General features: G+C 43.7%; 1 pseudogene; it reads right to left on the reverse strand.

The window, feature by feature from the left end:
- Nucleotides 1-347: 347 nt before the first annotated feature.
- LOC121846742 overlaps nt 348-20789 on the reverse strand; it is a 59981-nt pseudogene continuing 39539 nt past the window's right edge.

Below are 20789 nucleotides of genomic sequence, written 5' to 3' on the forward strand. Positions count from 1 at the left end.
GTAAACACACACACACACACACACACACTCGTAAAAACATACACACACACACTCCATTGTTCTCTCTCCTCCCATTATCTATTACCTTGAACCTGAAGTTCCTCGCTGAACAAACTTGTCATCAATCATTTGGTTTCAGTAGTTTTTCTCTGCTAGAATTGTTTCTCACCCTTCTTCCTCCTAGGTCGATATGCGGCCTGTGAAATAGCGGTTCGGTCGGTTGCTTTGTTTCGGATACATACTTTTTTTGGGGGGGGGTCATTGTTTCAGTGCTTTAACAGGTACAGTTGAAGTTTAGTTTAGAGGGTGTCAGTTTACAGGAGAAATTATTTACATTAAAACAACATCTACAGATGGATCTTCTTCTGTAGCTCTTCTTTCTGTAGCTCTTCTTCTGTAGATCTTCTTTCTGTAGCTCGTCTTCTGTAGATCTTCTTTCTGTAGATCTTCTTTCTGTAGATCTTCTTTCTGTAGATCTTCTTTCTGTAGATCTTCTTTCTGTAGATCTTCTTTCTGTAGATCTTCTTTCTGTAGCTCTTCTTTCTGTAGATCTTCTTTCTGTAGATCTTCTTTCTGTAGATCTTCTTTCTGTAGATCTTCTTTCTGTAGATCTTCTTTCTGTAGATCTTCTTTCTGTAGATCTTCTTTCTGTAGATCTTCTTTCTGTAGCTCTTCTTTCTGTAGATCTTCTTTCTGTAGATCTTCTTTCTGTAGATCTTCTTTCTGTAGATCTTTCTGTAGGTCTTCTTTCTGTAGATGCCTGGAAATAATCATCAACTTCTTTCTGTTGTTGTAGACTATACAGATGCCTTATCTAATTTGATCATCCTGTTGTTGTGGGAATTGTAGACTATTCATGGGTTGTCACTATATACATACATACATACAGTGAGGGAAAAAACGATTTGATCCCCTCCTGATTTTGTACATTTGCCCACTGACAAAGAGATGATCAGTCTATAATTTTAATTGTAGGTTTATTTGAACAGTGAGAGACAGAATATCCAGAAAAATGTTATAAATGGATTTGCATTTTAATGAGGAAAATAAGTATTTCTGGCTCCCAGGTGTCTTTTATACAGGTAACGAGCTGAGATTAGGAGCACACTCTTAAAGGGAGTGCTCCTAATCTCAGTTTGTTACCTGTATAAAAGACACCTGTCCACCGAAGCAATCAATTAATCAAGCAGATTCCACTCTCCACCATGGCTAAGACCAAAGAGCTCTTCAACGATGTCAGGGACAAGATTGTAGACCTACACCAGGCTGGAAAAGGCTACAAGACCATTGCCAAGCAGCTTGATGAGAAGGTGAGAAGGTAACAACAGGTGGTGCGATTATTCACAAATGAAAGAAACACAAAATAACTATCAATGTCCCTCGGCCTGGGGCTCCATGCAAGATCTCACCTCGTGGAGTTGCAATGATCATGAGAACGGTGAGGAATCAGCCCAGAACCACACGGGAGGATCTTGTCAATGATCTCAAGGCAGCTGGGACCATAGTCACCAAGAAAACAATTGGTAACACACTACGCGGTGAAGGACTGAAATCCAGCAGTGCCCGCAAGGTCCCCCTGCTCAAGAAAGCACATATACATGCCCGTCTGAAGTTTGCCAATGAACATCTGAATGATTAAGAGGACAACTGGGTGAAAGTGTTGTGGTCAGATGAGACCAAAATGGAGCTCTTTGGCATCAACTCAACTCACCGTGTTTGGAGACGAGGAATGCTGCCTATGACCCCAAGAACACCATCCCCACCATCAAACATGGAGGGGATGTTTTTCTGCTAAGGGGACAGGACAACTTCACTGCATCAAAGGGAAGATGGACAGGGCCATGTACTGTCAAATCTTGGGTGAGAACCTCCTTCCCTCAGCCAGGGCATTGAAAATGGGTCGTGGATGGGTATTCCAGCATGCCAATGACCCAAAACACATGGCCAAGGCAACAAAGGAGTGGCTCAAAAAGAAGCACATTAAGGTCCTGGAGTGGCCTAGCCAGTCTCCAGACCTTAATCCCATAGAACATTTGTGGAGGGAGCTGAAGGTTCAAGTTGCCAAACGTCGGCCTTGAAACCTTAATGAATTGGAGAAGATCTGCAAAGAGGAGTGGGACAAAATCCATCCTGAGATGTGTGCAAACCTGGTGGCCAACTACAAGAAACGTCTGACCTCTGTGATTGCCAACAAGAGTTTTGCCACCAAGTACTAAGTCGTGTTTTGCAGAGGGGTCAAATAATTATTTTCCTCATTAAAATGCAAATCAATTTATAACATTTTTGACATGCGTTTTTCTGGATTTTTTGTTGTTATTCTGTCTCTCACTGTTCAAATAAACCTACCATTAAAATTATAGACTGATCATTTCTTTGTCAGTGAGCAAACGTACACAATCAGCAGGGGATCAAATACTTTTTGATCATGACCAAATTCACATACAAATGTGAGTTATATCTGGAGTTATATCCCCTCCTGTCTCAGTCCCCAGTATTTATGCTGCAGTTGTTTGTGTCGGGGGGCTAGGGTCAGTCTGTTATATCTCAGTTATATCTCAGTCAGTCTGAGTATTTCTCCTGTCTTATCCGGTGTCCTGTGTGAATTTAATTATGCTCTCTCTAATTCTCTCATTCTCTCTTTCTTTCTCTCTCTCGGAGGACCTGAGCCCTAGGACCATGCCTCAGGACTACCTGGCATGATGACTCCTTGCTGTCCCCAGTCCACCTGGCCGTGCTGCTGCTCCAGTTTCAACTGTTCTGCCTGTTCTGCAACTGTTCTGCTCCAGTTTCAACTGTTCTGCCTCAACTGTTATTATTTGATCATACTGGTCATTTATGAACATTTGAACATCTTGGCCATGTTCTGTTATAATCTCCACCCGGCACAGGCAGAAGAGGACTGGCCACCCCTCATAGCCTGGTTCCTCTCTAGGTTTCTTCCTAGGTTTTGGCCTTTCTAGGGAGTTTTTCCTAGCCACCGTGCTTCTACACCTGCATTGCTTGCTGTTTGGGGTTTTAGGCTGGGTTTCTGTACAGCACTTTGAGATATCAGCTGATGTACGAAGGGCTATATAAATGAATTAGATTTTATTTGAGTTATAGCTCTGACATTCGCATTGAAAGCAAGTCTAAGAAGCAGAATATCTATCTGGTCTTTTTCTATGCTATACATTCTTAAATTATACATTTTAATTTCGGTTTTGTACACCAGTTTCAAACACCTGAAAATACAATATTTTTGTTTGTGGAAATTATATATCACAGTGGTTTAGATGGTACAAATGGCTCTCTACACTATACATGTTTGTTTTGCAACATAAACTGGAATGAGGTGATCTATTAGAATTTTAGCAGCTAGGAAATGGAGGAGTGATTTCTGCATAGTGCACCTTTTAGAGACTGATGTCCAACCTATCATTTTACACAATGCATCCTCATTCTCTTCCTCTCCTCTCGAACAACTTGTTTCAAATTAATAGGCACTAATGAAGACAGTGTATTACTGTGGTGTGAAAATATGATGACATTTTTTAAAGAACGCAAATAATTAGTAAGAACACCTTTTGTCGTCGTGTTGATGTCACCATGTTGACTTTAGATGCAGTATTACATTAGCTAGCTAAGATTGAGAACAGTGATTTTATCTAGTTAACTTCAGCATTGCTATCAATTTTTCACAAAATTTGCTAGCTAATGACCATATTGCCATCTGTCTAAATTAATGTTGACAACACGGTAATGAAGTTCTTGTCACGTTCGTCTTAAGAATTATCGGACCAAAGTGCAGCGTGATATGGTCTCCACATATTTATTAACTGAAACGCACAAAAACAATAAAGAATTAACAAAACGTGAAGACAACAGACTGCTAACAGGCAACTACACATAAACAAGATCCCACAAAACACAGGTGGGAAAAATAACTACTTAAATATGATCCCCAATTAGAGACAACGATTACCAGCTGCGTCTAATTGGGAATCATACAAAACACCAACATAGAAAAAGAAACTAGAACACAACATAGACATAGATATACTAGATCACCCCCTAGTCAAGCCCTAACCTACAACACCATAGAGAAACAATGGCTCTCTATGGTCAGGGCGTGACAGTCGTTTCCTACGAAATGTTTGCCTAGTTTAGCAATGTCATCGCATTTCCAAGCCCTATAGGGTAATTTAGATTAAACAGTCATTAGACTATTAGACTAGTTCTACCTTCGACCATCAATAGCACCGTCTGTAGAACATTGATAACAAACGGCAACGGCGCAAACGAGTGATGTGCATTCGGAAAGTAGTACACCTTGACTTTTTCCACATTTTTCTACTTTACAGCCTTATTCTTAAATTGATTTCCTCATCAATCTGCACACAATACCTGATAATGACAAAGTGAAAACAGGTTTTTAGACATTTTAGCAAATGTATGAAAAATATGTATAATTAAATACCTTATTTACATATTCAGACCCTTTGCTATGAGACTTCGAAATTGAGCTCAGGTGCACCCTGTTTCCATTAATAATCCTTGATGTTTCTACAACTTGATTGGAGTCCACCTGTGCTAAATTAAATTGATTAGACATAATTTGGAAAGACTGTCTATATAAGGTCCAACAGTTGATAGTGCATGGCAGAGCAAGCCATGAGGTCGAAGGTATTGTCCATTGAGCTTAGAGACAGGATTGTGTCGAGGCACAGATCTGGGGGAGGGAGGGTACCAGAACATTTCTGTAGCAAGAACACAGTGGCCTCCATCATTCTTAAATTGAAGAAGTTTGGAACCACAAAGACTCTTCCTAGAGCTGGCCTTCCTGCCAAACTGAGCAAATGGGGGAGAAGGGCCTTGGTCAGGGAGGTGACAAAGAACCCAATGGCCACCCTGACAGAGCTCCAGAGTTCATCTGTGGAGATGGGAGAACCTTCCAGAAGGACAACCATCTCAGCAGGACTCCACCAATCAGGCCTTTACGGTAGAGTGGCCAGACGGAAGCCACTCCTCAGTAAAAGACCCATGACAGCCCGCTTGGAGTTTGCCAAAAGACACCTAAAGACTCTGACTATGATAAACAAGATTCTCTGGCCTGATGAAAGCAAGATTGAACGCTTTGGCCTACAGAGAGATCCTTGCTGAAAATCTTCTCCAGAGCGCTCAGGACCTCAGACTTGGGTGAAGGTTAACCTTTCAACAGGACAACAACTCTAAGCACAGTCAACATAACTCAGGAGTGGCTTTGAGACAAGACTCTTACTGTCCTGGAGTGGCCCAGCCAGAGCCCGGACTTGAACCGGATCGAACATCTCTGGAGAGACTTGAAAATAGCTGTGCAGCGACGCTCCCCGTTCAACCTGACAGAATTTGAGAGGATTTGCAGAGAGGCATGGGAGAAACTCCACAAATACAGGTGTGCCAAGCTTGAGGCATCATACACAAGAAGACTCTAGGCTGTAATCAAAGCCAAAAGTGCTTCAACAAAGTGCTGAGTAAAGGGTCTTATATTTCAGGTTTTTATTTTTTAAACATTTTCATAAAATGTCTAAACAGTTTTTGCTTTGTCTTTATGGGGTATTGTGTGTAGATTGATGAGGGAATTTAATGTATTTTAGAATACAGCTGTAACGTAACAAAATGTAGAAAAGGTCAAGGGGTCTGAATACTTTCCGAACGCACTGTAGGTGAAAGCCATGAATATTTTTTTTCTGTCTCGTCCATCTGTCTCCGCATTATAGCATATTATACTGCAGACACACTTAAAGGGGAATGGTCAATCGCTAGCAACGTCCATAGCAACAAGACTGACTAGAGACAAGCGAAACAGATTTATAGAATGACCTAGGTCAGAAAGTCAATATCAAATAATATGTCTCCAGCGATCGTGTGAAGAAAAATAAAATGTGATTTATTTATGTTCAAAATATAGGCTGAGAATCTGATTGATTCTACTGGTCGGTGTATACTACATTGATAGAAAGTAAAAAGGAGAGTTGTTTTGAAAAAGTTCTGGATTCATGATTACCCTGCTATTCTTCATAATTAAAGACTAATTGGAAATTAGTATACAGGACACGGCAATATTTCCATTCAAATTATTTTTAGTTCTGTGTTAGCAGTTATTACATTGTAATTTCTACAGCAGCCATTTTGCCTCTGTTGAGCTCTTTGTGTACCGAGGAGAGCGCTACAAACACCCAGCAGCTCATTTTCACCTCACAAGCAAGGAGAGACACACACATACCCACCCCCCACGAACACACACACACACACACACACACACACACACACACACACAATGGCAAGGAGGTGGGCTCAAACAGAACAGTAGGTGGGAGAAAAGTTTGTTGCCAATTTGCTGAGCAAACCAAACCTATTATTTATTTGTGTCAAATTAATCATACTGAAATGCAGATCTAAAAACATTATTAAAATAAAATCAATGAGATACAAATGAAAAAAAACCCACTGTATCCACTAACTGCTCCATTTGACTTTAAAACAACTGCCTTCTCTACATGTACCCTTACCTTTCAGTCATTTTTGCAATTCTTCTCCAGAGCTAGAAGTGCTTTCAACTATAGTAGGTACACAACCACATCACACTCATTGCAAGTAAAATCTTCTTTAAAAAAAGAACCCTCTATACCCTCTTGAACGTTTGGATAATGCACTATGCATTATAAATGTGATTGACTCCAAGAGGTACAGAAAGGCCAATTGTAATATGTGTTATTTTAAGGGTGGCAGGTAACCTAGTAGTTAAGCATGTTGGGTCATTAACTGAAAGGTTGCTGGTTTACGTCCCCAAGCTGATTAGGTAAAACAAATCTGGCTTTCCTTTGAGCAAGGCACTTAAGTTGCTCCGCAAAACAATGTCTGCTAAATTCATTAAAAAAAAAAAACGTTTCAAATAAGTTAATTCAATTAAAGGGATTGTGTGTTCTCTATAGTTTTTCCTGTGTGGTCCAGAAAACACACTGTCGAAGAGATATTAGCATGAGAAGAGCTAACACATGGAGGGACAGACTGACCATCTGTTGTCATTAAATATTTGAGATATTTTCCTGGAAAAGCACACCTGATTCAACGTTTAAACTAATCATCAGGCCCTCAGTGAGTTATGATTACTTATGTTTGTCCGGGGCTACAATATAAATAATAATGTGTGCTGTTGGGGTACTGGAGGAAGGGAGTTGGGAACCACTGTTGGGGGTACTGGAGGACTGGTGTTGGGAACCACTGTTGGGGGTACTGGAGGACTGGTGTTGGGAACCACTGTTGGGGGTACTGGAGGACGGGAGTTTGGAATCACTGTTGGGGGTACTGGAGGACTGGAGTTTGGAACCACTGTTTGGGTGTACTGGAGGACTGGAGTTTGGAACCGCTGTTGGGGGTACTGGTGTTGGGAACCACTGTTGGGGGTACTGGAGGACTGGAGTTTGGAACCGCTGTTGGGGGTACTGGTGTTGGGAACCGCTGTTGGGGGTACTGGAAGACTGGAGTTGGGAACCACTGTTGTGGGTACTGGAGTTGGGAACCACTGTTGGGGGTACTGGAGTTGGGAACCACTGTTGGGGTTAATGGAGGACTGGAGTTTGGAATCGCTGTTGGGTGTACTGGAGTTGGGAACCACTGTTGGGGGTACTGAAGGACTGGAGTTTGGAATCACTGTTGGGGGTACTGGAGGACTGGTGTTGGGAACCGCTGTTGGGGGTACTGGATGACTGGAGTTGGGAATCAGTGTTGGGGGTACTGGAGGACTGGAGTTGGGAACCAGTGTTGGGGTACTGGAGGACTGGAGTTGGGAATCACTGTTGGGGGTACTGTAGGACTGGAGTTTGGAACCACTGTTGGGGGTACTTGAGTTGGGAACAACTGTTGGGGGTACTTGAGTTGGGAACCACTGTTGGGGGTACTGGAGGACTGGAGTTGGGAACCACTATTGGGGGTACTGGAGGACTGGTGTTGGGAACCACTGTTGGGGGTACTGGAGGACTGGTGTTGGGAACCACTGTTGGGGGTACTGGAGTTTGGAACCACTGTTTGGGGTACTGGAGTTGGGAACCACTAATGGGGGTACTGGAGTTGGGAACCACTGTTGGGGGTACTGGAGGACTGGTGCTGGGAACCACTGTTGTGGGTACTGGAGTTTGGAACCACTGTTTGGGGTACTGGAGTTGGGAACCACTGTTGGAGGTACTGGAGGACTGGAGTTGGGAACCACTAATGGGGGTACTGGAGTTGGGAACCACTGTTGGGGGTACTGGAGGACTGGAGTTTGGAACCATTGTTGTGGGTACTGGAGGACTGGTGTTGGGAACCACTGTTGGGGGTACTGGAGTTGGGAACCACTGTTGGGGGTACTGGAGGACTGGTGTTGGGAACCACTGTTGGGGGTACTGGAGGACTGGAGTTTGGAATCACTGTTGGGGGTACTGGAGGACTGGTGCAGGGAACCACTGTTGTGGGTACTGGAGTTTGGAACCACTGTTTGGGGTACTGGAGTTGGGAACCACTGTTGGACGTACTGGAGGACTGGAGTTGGGAACCACTGTTGGGGGTACTGGAGGACTGGAGTTTGGAACCATTGTTGGGGGTACTGGAGGACTGGTGTTGGGAACCACTGTTGGGGGTACTGGAGTTGGGAACCACTGTTGGGTGTACTGGAGGATTGGAGTTGGGAACCGCTGTTGGGGGTACTGGAAGACTGGAGTTGGGAACCACTGTTGTGGGTACTGGAGTTGGGAACCACTGTTGGGGGTACTGGAGTTGGGAACCACTGTTGGGGTTAATGGAGGACTGGAGTTTGGAATCGCTGTTGGGTGTACTGGAGTTGGGAACCACTGTTGGGGGTACTGAAGGACTGGAGTTTGGAATCACTGTTGGGGGTACTGGAGGACTGGTGTTGGGAACCGCTGTTGGGGGTACTGGATGACTGGAGTTGGTAATCAGTGTTGGGGGTACTGGAGGACTGGAGTTGGGAACCAGTGTTGGGGTACTGGAGGACTGGAGTTGGGAATCACTGTTGGGGGTACTGTAGGACTGGAGTTTGGAACCACTGTTGGGGGTACTTGAGTTGGGAACAACTTTTGGGGGTACTGGAGGACTGGTGTTGGGAACCAATGTTGGGGGTACTGGATGACTGGAGTTGGGAACCACTGTTGGGGGTACTGGAAGACTGGTGTTGGGAACCACTGTTGGGGGTACTGGAGGACTGGTGTTGGGAACCACCGTTGGGGGTATTGGAGGACTGGAGTTTGGAATCACTGTTGGGGGTACTGGAGGACTGGAGTTGGGAACCACTAATGGGGGTACTGGAGTTGGCAATCACTGTTGTGGGTACTGGAGTTGGGAACCACTGTTGGGGGTACTGGAGGACTGGAGTTGGGAACCACTGTTGCGGGTACTGGAGTTGGGAACCACTGTTGGGGGTACTGGAGTTGGGAACCACTGTTGGGGGTACTGGAGTTGGAAACCACTGTTGGGGGTACTGGAAGATTGGAGTTTGGACCCACTGTTGGGGGTAATGGAGGACTGGAGTTGGAAACCATTGTTAGGGGTACTGGAGGACTGGAGTTGGGAACCACTGTTGGGGGTACTGGAGGACTGGAGTTGGGAACCACTGCACTAGGGTTAGGGTTGGACCTACAGGACTGTCGATCTACCAGAAGCATGCAGGTGTAGAGGAGCTGAGGGGAAGGGGCATGTCTCTACCCTGCCTGGTGAGAGAAAAAAGGGGGAAGATGTAAGAACAGAGGTAAGCAATCCTTGTCCTGCAGGCACTTTATGTTTTTGATTTAACAAATCTGGAAGACCAGGTGTGTTGTTATTTAGGCATTCACTGAACTGATTAATTAGCTCAGTTGGTCAGGTGTTGTGACAAATCCTGCAGTACCTGCATCACTCTAGGAACAGGGTTGTCTACCCCTCCGTTAAAGTATAGAGTTGATGTCTGCGCCCCTTGCGAAATCAAATTAGCATAATAACACATCTGAATAAAAAATCTGTCAGTTTAAGACAAGCTATAGATATCTGGGTCTCTCCATCGCATCCGGCAATGTCGCACTTCCGCATCTGCGGTGAAAGGTGACAGAGCCAGAGAGGTGTTTGTCAGACAGTGAGAAGGCAGATAAAGTGTGCTTAAAAAATCTAAATCAAAAGCAAACACTTTTGCATGTGAAAACACAGAATCCTACTCATTACCACACCTGCTGAATCAAGTCCCTTTTGTTTTGAGGCGACTACACCGACAGAGCATGTGAAAACACAGAATCCTACTCATTACCACACCTGCTGAATCAAGTCCCTTTTGTTTTGAGCCGACTACTCCGACAGAGCATGTGAAAACACAGAATCCTACTCATTACCACACCTGCTGAATCAAGTCCCTTTTGTTTTGAGCCGACTACTCCGACAGAGCATGTGGCTGAATCAAGTCCCTTTTGTTTTGAGCCGACTACTCCGACAGAGCGGGGCACGTGGCTCACATGTAGGAGGGATTCCGTTTCCAAATGGAATGAAATCAACCTTCAGCCTGGTACTCAACATGCCTACACGCACGCCTGGCCGAGATGAACCCAACCCCCTTAATCTGCTGCCTCTTCAGAGGAACAATTTAGGAGAGAGAGAGAGAGTACATAGTCTTATCACTAATGTATACCAGTATAATTGCTGGTGTTTTTGCTCGAAATTGGGAAGTTTATTGAGGAAAATACATTACTAACCATTATAAAAGAAATTGAGGAGCCGGGTGATGTAGAAACCTTTAAACCCCTGCGAGTTGCAAATATAAAATGCATGACGGATTTAAGTATGGCTCTCTCTGTAGTACACGGCAGGACAGGGAAGCGAACCCGGGTCGAGACAGTAAGGTTATCACACTTGGTGGGAATTGTAACATGGCTCATATAGAGAGGATATCTACAATTCTTTCCTGTGGATATTTTGTCTCAAATTTCCATCGGCATAATGACAAAGGGGACAACAGGCAGAGTAAGTTCAGATGACATTTTATTCAACATTCATAGCCTGAGGCAGCAGGGTAGCCTAGTGGTTAGAGTGTTGAACTAGTAACTGGAAGGTTGCAAGTTCAAATCCCTGAGCTGACAAGGTACAAATCTGTCGTTCTGCCCCTGAACAGGAAGTTAACCCATTGTTCCTAGGCTGTCATTGAAAATACGAATTTGTTCTTAACTGACTTACCTAGTTAAATAAATGTACAGATGATGGATCTTAATATGACCCATTTTTGTAACAGGAGGAACATTGTTATATTTAGACTCTCTGCCAGTGGGCAGCTGGAAGCGGTGTTTGTAGGCTATACTGTACATTACCATACCTAGGGGGCTATGGTTTGGGGAAAGCTATGCAAACCAACCGATCTCATACCCAATGATTAATTTGTAAATTGGGAGGTGAAGGAACAAAAAGTGAGCCCAAGAGGGGATCACCTGGGGGGGCTCTGAGGTATCGGAACGCATTATTTATTTTTATAATAAGGCATTGAATGCATTGTCATTGCTGGCATAGTGCAGTAGAGTAGAGAGATGCGCTTTGATAAATTGCACACGTGGGGGAAAGTTGCTGTTGTCTAGGGTTCAGGAAAAATATGGCCTTTTGTTAATTCCATGCAATTCTAAAAAAAATTACATGACTGGAGAACTAAGCACAATCTTTTTTTAATACCGCACAAGTTATCGAAATGACAGGCTATACTTTGACACTGAGAATTGGAGATCAATAAAAACGGTGTTTTCAATTCATCAATAGCCTAGACCTACTGTAGCTGTGTGGAAACACGTTGGGTGAGTCAGTTTCACTCACCCTGTGATGCACAGCTCACTCACCCTGTGATGCACAGCTCACTCACCCTGTGATGCACAGCTCACTCACACTGTGAATTGCACACGTGATGGGGAAAGTTGCTGTGTCAGCTTCAGGAAAAATCATTGCCCTGTGATGCACAGCTCAAAAAAATCACCCTGGAGATGCACAGCTCACTCACCCATGCACAGCTATCACCCTGTGATGACAGGCTCACTCACCCTGTGATGCACATCAATAAAAACGGTGTTTTCAATTCATCAATGCACAGCTCACTACCCTGTGATGCACAGCTCACTCACCCTGTGATGCACAGCTCACTCACCCTGTGATGCACAGCTCACTCACCCTGTGATGCACAGCTCACCCAATGATGCACCCTGTGATGCACAGCTCACTCACCCTGTGATGCACAGCTCACTCACCCTGTGATGCACAGCTCACTCACCCTGTGATGCACAGCTCACTCACCCTGTGATGCACAGCTCACTCACCCTGTGATGCACAGCTCACTCACCCTGTGATGCACAGCTCACTCACCCTGTGATGCACAGCTCACTCACCCTGTGATGCACAGCTCACTCACCACAGCTCACTCACCCTGATGCACAGCTCACTCACCCTGTGATGCACAGCTCACTCACCCTGTGATGCACAGCTCACTCACCCTGTGATGCACAGCTCACTCACCCTGTGATGCACCCTGTGATGCACAGCTCACTCACCCTGTGATGCACAGCTCACTCACCCAATGATGCACAGCTCACTCACCCTGTGATGCACAGCTCACTCACCCTGTGATGGCCGATGCCCTCGTGCCAAAACCTTATATTGCTCCTTTCACTTTGTTAAAAAACAAAATGCTGTTTGCTCAAAAAGGTCTATTTGGAAGTTGATAACATGGTAGACAGATCAGTCTTCTCCTTTAAGATCTGTGTTTTTCCACGATTTGCATTTGAAATATTGGGAAAGGCCTGTTTTGGTTGCATGCTGGTCACTGACAGATTTGCCGCAAATTCTGAACTATTGGCATGCCTTATTATTGGGCTATACACAATCCAGAGCTGGGCTATTTAAAAAAATTAATAAACTATTGATCCTCTGTGGCTAAATATAGGCCTCCTTCTGGTGTCGTATTTGGGAATAATTTGAATTTATTTCTGAACAGACAGCAGTTATTCTATAAATTTGGAAAATGCATTTCAATTAATCTGGGGTGCTGCAGCACCTCCAGAACCCTTCCCCCGCGGCTATGATTCTATAAGGACATCAATTATGAAGTGCAACACTGGAGAGATGAGAGGTGCAGGCTCATGTCTATCAGAGCAGAGAGAGAGAGAGAGAGAGAGATCATAGAAAAGTGAATCTCATTCTAGTTCTGTGAGAGAGATCACAAGTGTTATTCTCTCACCACAGCAATGGCCACTTGTTGGTCTATACTGGCTACAATGTTGTGCGAATCAGCAACCCGGTCCAGCCCAACACAAATCAATTCTTAGAATATTAGGCACTGCTTTCACATGACATGTTTTTTAAAGGGGCAGCCAGGATAATTACAAGATGAGTCGACTTGAATTACTCCGATAGCTTTTATTAGAATGTTTACATTGCAAACAGTTAATGATTTTTCATGCCAGGAGTAGTACCGGATCCTGGCAAAAACCCAGAAAGGTGCAGGATCCTGATCTGGGAAGATCTGGCTCAAATGAAGCACTGCTCATACCATCATGTATTCTTAAGGCTTGCTAGAGCATTGAGAACTGCTGTACCGTAGCACAGTGGTCTGAGCAGCATGCTTAGTCTTTGAGCGTCACCAATTAGCGCCCAGTGCTGAGCAATCGTTTTGACACTTTGTATGAATGGGAAGTAATATTGATGTAGCCTACTGTTAATATTTAACCAATCCACAGGCAGCTGCCTCCAAATGCACCTACCTTAGTAGGTTACTTCCATTTGGGATGCGATTCACAGGCAGGTGATAGCGTATTCACATTCCCCCGAGCTGTTTGTAGCCACTGTAGCAATTCAGAAAACAACTATCCCAAAATAGAAATATCTGACACGAATAGCAAGTAACTAGAATCGATCTCCTCAGTACCTGTTAATGAATTAAGTTGACACAGACCAGAATAATTATCGTACGTTTTAAGGCAGTGACTATTTAATTGTATATTAGAAAAATCTTTAATGCATAAGAGCAGGTGCAAAGTAGATCCGTCTCTGATCGCAGTCAGCTCCCAGAGTAAATGGTTCCACGTCCCTTATATAGTGGGAGGTGGTAATACAATCTTCTTCTTCTTTTACACAACAGTTATTTTATACAAGCAACAGTTCCAGAACACATTGGCCTTGTGTTAGGGTGCAATGATAACAGGAGTCTATGAAATGCATGACATCACAGTCCAACACAGAACAACAACATAACCCTTGAGAAGATACAACAGCTCACCCAAATATCTGCCACAACAAATTGATGGAAAATGTATCATACAGGGGATGATTTCTGGATCTCGAAAACTTGATTGCTGACAAGCAAAACATTTTGGGACTATGTCAACAATGGACTAATGAAACAAATACCAAAAGATAGTTTGAGTGGAGTTTCTTTCGTTATGAAAATATAAAAAATATTAGTAACATTCCACCCATGAGACCACTAGAGGGCGATTTGAACATTAGACTGCAGGAAAGGGCAACATCTGTAGGGTGGGATGTCCTTCAACCTGGAATAAGACAAGAGGGGAGAAATGAACCTCACTGCTCAAATTTCAGTGCTGGTTCAAGTTGCTGAAGCCACAACTACCTTTATTAAAATAATGTGCAGTCGTTTTGTAAACAGTTTTGCATCTTTTTTAGGCTTGGTCAAGTTGTTTACGTTAAGAGTAGAATAATTTAGCCTTTTAACTAGTAACACCAACGGTGCAACACAATAGGAAAAGTGACAGGAGAAAGTTACAGCTAGCAAAACAGACTCATCAACAGAAGTCATAAATAACTTGGCAGTATATATCCCGCCCCCAAGCAGACACATCGATGGCTCTGAACGAACTTTATTTAACTCTCTGCAAACTGGAAACGATTTATCCGGAGGCTGCATTCATTGTAGCTGGGGATTTTAACAAGGCTAATCTGAAAGCAAGACTCCCTAAATTTAATCAGCATATCGATTGCGCAACCAGGGGTGGAAAGACCTTGGATCATTGTTACTCTAACTTCCGCGACGCATATAAGGCCCTGCCCCGCCCCCTTTCGGAAAAGCTGACCACGACTCCATTTTGTTGATCCCTGCCTACAGACAGAAACTAAAACAAGAGGCTCCCACGCTGAGGTCTGTCCAACGCTGGTCCGACTCTGACTCCACACTCCAAGACTGCTTCCATCACGTGGACTGGGAGATGTTTCGTATTGCGTCAGATAACAATATTGACGAATACGCTGATTCGGTGTGCGAGTTCATTAGAACGTGCGTTGAAGATGTCGTTCCCATAGCAACGATTAAAACATTCCCTAACCAGAAACCGTGGATTGGTGGCAGCATTCGTGTGAAACTGAAAGTGCGAACCACTGCTTTTAATCAGGGCAAGGTGTCTGGTAACATGACTGAATACAAACAGTGCAGCTACTCCCTCCGCAAGGCTATCAAACAAGCTAAGCGTCAGTACAGAGACAAAGTAGAATCTCAATTCAACGGCTCAGACACAAGAGGCATGTGGCAGGGTCTACAGTCAATCACGGACTACAGGAAGAAATCCAGCCCAGTCACGGACCAGGATGTCTTGCTCCCAGGCAGACTAAATAACTTTTTGCCCGCTTTGAGGACAATACAGTGCCACTGACACGGCCTGCAATGAAAACATGCGGTCTCTCCTTCACTGCAGCCGAGGTGAGTAAGACATTTAAACGTGTTAACCCTCGCAAGGCTGCAGGCCCAGACGGCATCCCCAGCCGCGCCCTCAGAGCATGCGCAGACCAGCTGACCGGTGTGTTTACGGACATATTCAATCAATTCCTATACCAGTCTGCTGTTCCCACATGCTTCAAGAGGGCCACCATTGTTCCTGTTCCCAAGAAAGCTAAGGTAACTGAGCTAAACGACTACCACCGTGTAGCACTCACATCCGTCATCATGAAGTGCTTTGAGAGACTAGTTAAGGACCATATCATCTCCACCCTACCTGACACCCTAGACCCACTCCAATTTGCTTACCGCCCAAATAGGTCCACAGACGATGCAATCTCAACCACACTGCACACTGCCCTAACCCATCTGGACAAGAGGAATACCTATGTGAGAATGCTGTTCATCGACTACAGCTCGGCATTCAACACCATAGTACCCTCCAAACTCGTCATCAAGCTCGAGACCCTGGGTCTCGACCCCGCCCTGTGCAACTGGGTACTGGACTTCCTGACGGGCCGCCCCCAGGTGGTGAGGGTAGGCAACAACATCTCCTCCCCGCTGATCCTCAACACTGGGGCCCCACAAGGGTGCGTTCTGAGCCCTCTCCTGTACTCCCTGTTCACCCACGACTGCGTGGCCATGCACGCCTCCAACTCAATCATCAAGTTTGCGGACGACACAACAGTGGTAGGCTTGATTACCAACAACGACGAGACGGCCTACAGGGAGGAGGTGAGGGCCCTCGGAGTGTGGTGTCAGGAAAATAACCTCACACTCAACGTCAACAAAACTAAGGAGATGATTGTGGACTTCAGGAAACAGCAGAGGGAACACCCCCATCCACATCGATGGAACAGTAGTGGAGAGGGTAGCAAGTTTTAAGTTCCTCGGCATACACATCACAGACAAACTGAATTGGTCCACTCACACAGACAGCATCGTGAGGAAGGCGCAGCAGCGCCTCTTCAACCTCAGGAGGCTGAAGAAATTTGGCTTGTCTCCAAAAGCACTCACAAACTTCTACAGATGCACAATCGAGAGCATCCTGGCGGGCTGTATCACCGACCTGGTATGGCAACTGCACCGCCCTCAACCGTAAGGCTCTCCAGAGGGTAGTGAGGTCTGCACAACGCATCACCGGGGGAAAACTACCTGCCCTCCAGGACACCTACACCACCCGATGCTACAGGAAGGCCATAAAGATCATCAAGGACATCAACCACCCGAGCCACTGCCTGTTCACCCCGCTGTCATCCAGAAGGCGAGGTCAGTACAGGTGCATCAAAGCTGGGACCGAGAGACTGAAAAACAGCTTCTATCTCAAGGCCAACAGACTGTTAAACAGCCACCACTAACATTGAGTGGCTGCTGCCAACACACTGTCAATGACTGTCAATGACAATCTCCAGCCACTTTAATAATGGGAATTGATGGGAAATGTAAATATATCACTAGCCACTTTAAACAATGCTACCTTATATAATGTTACTTACCCTACATTATTCATCTCATATGCATACGTAGATACTGTACTCTATATCATCGACTGCATCCTTATGTAATACATGTATCACTAGCCACTTTAACTATGCCACTTGGTTTACATACTCATCTCATATGTATATACTGTACTCGATATCATCTACTGTATCTTGCCTATGCTGCTCTGTACCATCACTCATTCATATATCCTTATGTACATATTCTTTATCCCCTTACACTGTGTATAAGACAGTAGTTTTTTGTTGTGTTGTGGAATTGTTAGTTAGATTACTTGCTCGTTATTACTGCATTGTCGGAACTAGAAGCACAAGCATTTCGCTACACTCGCATTAACATCTGCTAACCATGTGTATGTGACAAATAAAATTTGATTTGATTTGATTTGATTTGATTTGATTTGATTTGGATTGATTGCATGCTGCTATCTTGAATTGTTCTCCACTTTGGACACCTCGTCTGGGTTGATTTTGAATAGGCACCTGCGTTGGATGAAATAACATAAATAATGTAATTCTATACTAGTGTGTCCGCCATTCTTAATCACTAGCAGTGGTCCTCTTCCCCTTCAGATACAATAATTTGATTTGTTGACTAACAAAAACGTACCTGCAAAAATCCATGTATCTAATTTACAGGGCTACATGTTGGATGTTTGTAATGTAATATTAGAAAATGTCTATGATACAGTTAAAGTAACTGTGGAACGGCAATGTTTCACAATGTTTTTCATCAGAAAGTATACTGAGTGCATAGAAAGTGTATCCTGAAATGCTACATTTTTATTGGCCAACAAAGGACTGGTGTGGTTCTGTTTTGAAAATTGAAAGATGTAGTTACCAGTAAAGCATCCTAGGTTACAACACCAGACAAGAGTTAGTTATAACGTGTACAAAGAAATGAATGCCTATTGCAATAGGTGCGCAATATAAAATTTACACGCCACTTTCCCAAGTGCTACAAAGGAATCCTGGAAGAACTATACAGTCAGTCACTTCAAATGAAATTGTAGTTTGGCAATAAGGGATGAATTCATACCTCTGCAGGAACTCCAGTGTTGCTGCCAGGTCAGAGGGGTAATTTATGTTAAAGCAATAATACACCACAAACATCATTACCATCAGCATCGACGAAGGTACGAATGCTATTCAGGACGATCTGGTCCACAGAAACCATTAAGTTTTCAGCAGTCTGAGGACAACTCCCTGCGGTAATAACAGACAAACATTTCTCCCCTTGTCTTTCCATTCAAACTCTTCCTCTCTCTACCGATCTCTCTCATTACCTCCTTCAACCTCACCCACTTCATCTCCCTCTTTTGTTCCTTCTCCATCCCTCTCCCTCAAACTCCCATTCTATCCCCCTCACACACACAGTTCTGACACATTGTTACCCAAGCTGTATACTTGTATTATTTCGGAACCACTTATGTTGTACATTAGGACACTATATAGTATTAAAATAGTATTTAAAAAAATAAAAATGACAAGCTCTGATGCTCTGATGCCCGTTTCATTTCAAAGAGCTACCAATTCAATGCAGTAAACCAAAAGCTTGTTGTCAAAGTTACAACACGATGTGCCTAATGTCGTTCGAAGCTTGGGACCTCACACAACAACCTGACAGGATTAGGACTCCTATCCTCTTTAGTATAGCTTCTCCTTTTTGTTCCTTAGAGTGCATATTGGTTTACTGTTTATTTTATTTCCCTTGAATGGTCAGGGAGGTAAGTCGACTTGCTAATTTGGAAATTAAACGCCTTGCTTATTTAATTTAAAACACTTTAAATTGCCCTTGGTTCTTTTGTCTCATTCCTATTCCATTTGTCCTGCTTTACTGTTATGCAGGACCGGTCTCAATACCTTTAAATACAGGATTACAAATAGCCTTACACTTAAAATAAGCTACTAGTTTAAATTAGGAATATATTTAAGTGTGTTAAAAATAAACCTAATTATTTTATATTATTCAGTGTACTAAAGTAAAATGTATGTGTTTCCAAAATAATACACTTTTGGAAAACTGCTGATTTCGCTTGGGTTTGTAAAGTGAAAACGCAGAAAACGTCTTTCCACAAACAACGATGCATAGTGTGCTTGGCAGCTTTGCATAGTAACTTTCCGATGGAAGGCAAGTTTTATCAAAGTTGAGGAACATCTTGTTCACTTTTTCAATGAAAAAGTTAAGTAGCAGAAAAACAGACCCAGGTAGGCTGGCTGCTGGCTTCTCTTTGACTGTTTCTATGTCTAACAGTGTCTTGGCAATCTTGCTCCTCCACTCATGAGGGAGAGATTTAGAAGTAGACCACAATTCTCACACATTTGCTCGCCATGGTATTCTCATACATTCTTTGGCAATGTCAGAGGTCTCCATACCACAAAAGCTGTTTTTCCTCTGGGAGTAGAAAGTTGCTGCCATTTCTTTTCAATACTCTTGTTGTACAAAAACAGAAGCAAAGACATCTTTTTTAGTTCTTCTTGTGCATGTTTCTGTGTGTCTGTAGTTTCATTGGCTGGTAGCCGTCCTGGCTGCTAGTTGATACAGCCGTAAAAATCCAGGCATATCCTCTTGGATTGTTGTGGATCCTCAGACTCACTTGACTGTCTTCTTAGGGAAATGGTGGTGTTCCCTCGCTTCGAGTTATCAACTCGGCACTGCAGCTACTTAGTGAGGGAGTCGTGTCCACTTCCAACAATTTCACCTTCGATAACATCTTGGAATGCCTTTGGATAAGTCAGCACCATCTTTCTGGCTACTTTACTCAAATGCTTCTTTCCTGGCATAGGACCAACTGTAAAGATTTCAAGTACAATCAGGTGAATAACTTAATGTCATTCACTTCCAGTTGGGCGTCCTTGTTCTCCAGCTTTCTTGTACCCTCAGATGGCATTCGATTCCAAGGAATTACAAAACTGAAGTGCCAGTTATTGTCTACTGTCAAGTCAAATCAAATGTGATTGGTCACATGCAGATGTTAACGCTTCTTATGGCTTGGGGGCAGTATTTTGACATCTGGATGAGAACCCAAAGTAAACTGCCTGTTACTCAGGCCCAGAAGCTAGGATATGCATATAATTGGTCAATGTGGATAGAAAACACTCTAGAGTTTCCAAAACTGTTACAATAAGTTCTGTGACTATAATAGAACTGATATGGCAGGCGAACAAATCCATCCAGGAAGTGGGATTTTTTTGATGTGGGTAGTTTTCAATTGAATGCCTATAGAGTATCTAATGGATTTGGACCCAGATTGCAGTTCCTGTGGCTTCCACTAGATGCCAACAGTCTTTAGACATTTTTTCAGGCTTGTTTTCTGAAGAATGAAGAAGAATGAGACCTTTCTGTCAGTGGACTGTAGAATCATGCAGTGCTGGTTTGCGCACGTGACCGAGTGTGCGGCCTTCGTTGTTTTGCCTTTCTATTGAATACGCTATTGTCCAGTTGAAATATTATCAATTATTTACACAGTTGACAACCTGAGGATTTTATTATGAACATCGTTTGACATGTTTCAACGAACTTCACCGGTACTATTAGGATGTATTCGTCTGCATGTTTTGACCGC

This window comes from Oncorhynchus tshawytscha, linkage group LG07, assembly GCF_018296145.1.
Source record: "Oncorhynchus tshawytscha isolate Ot180627B linkage group LG07, Otsh_v2.0, whole genome shotgun sequence".
Classification (NCBI taxonomy): domain Eukaryota; kingdom Metazoa; phylum Chordata; class Actinopteri; order Salmoniformes; family Salmonidae; genus Oncorhynchus; species Oncorhynchus tshawytscha.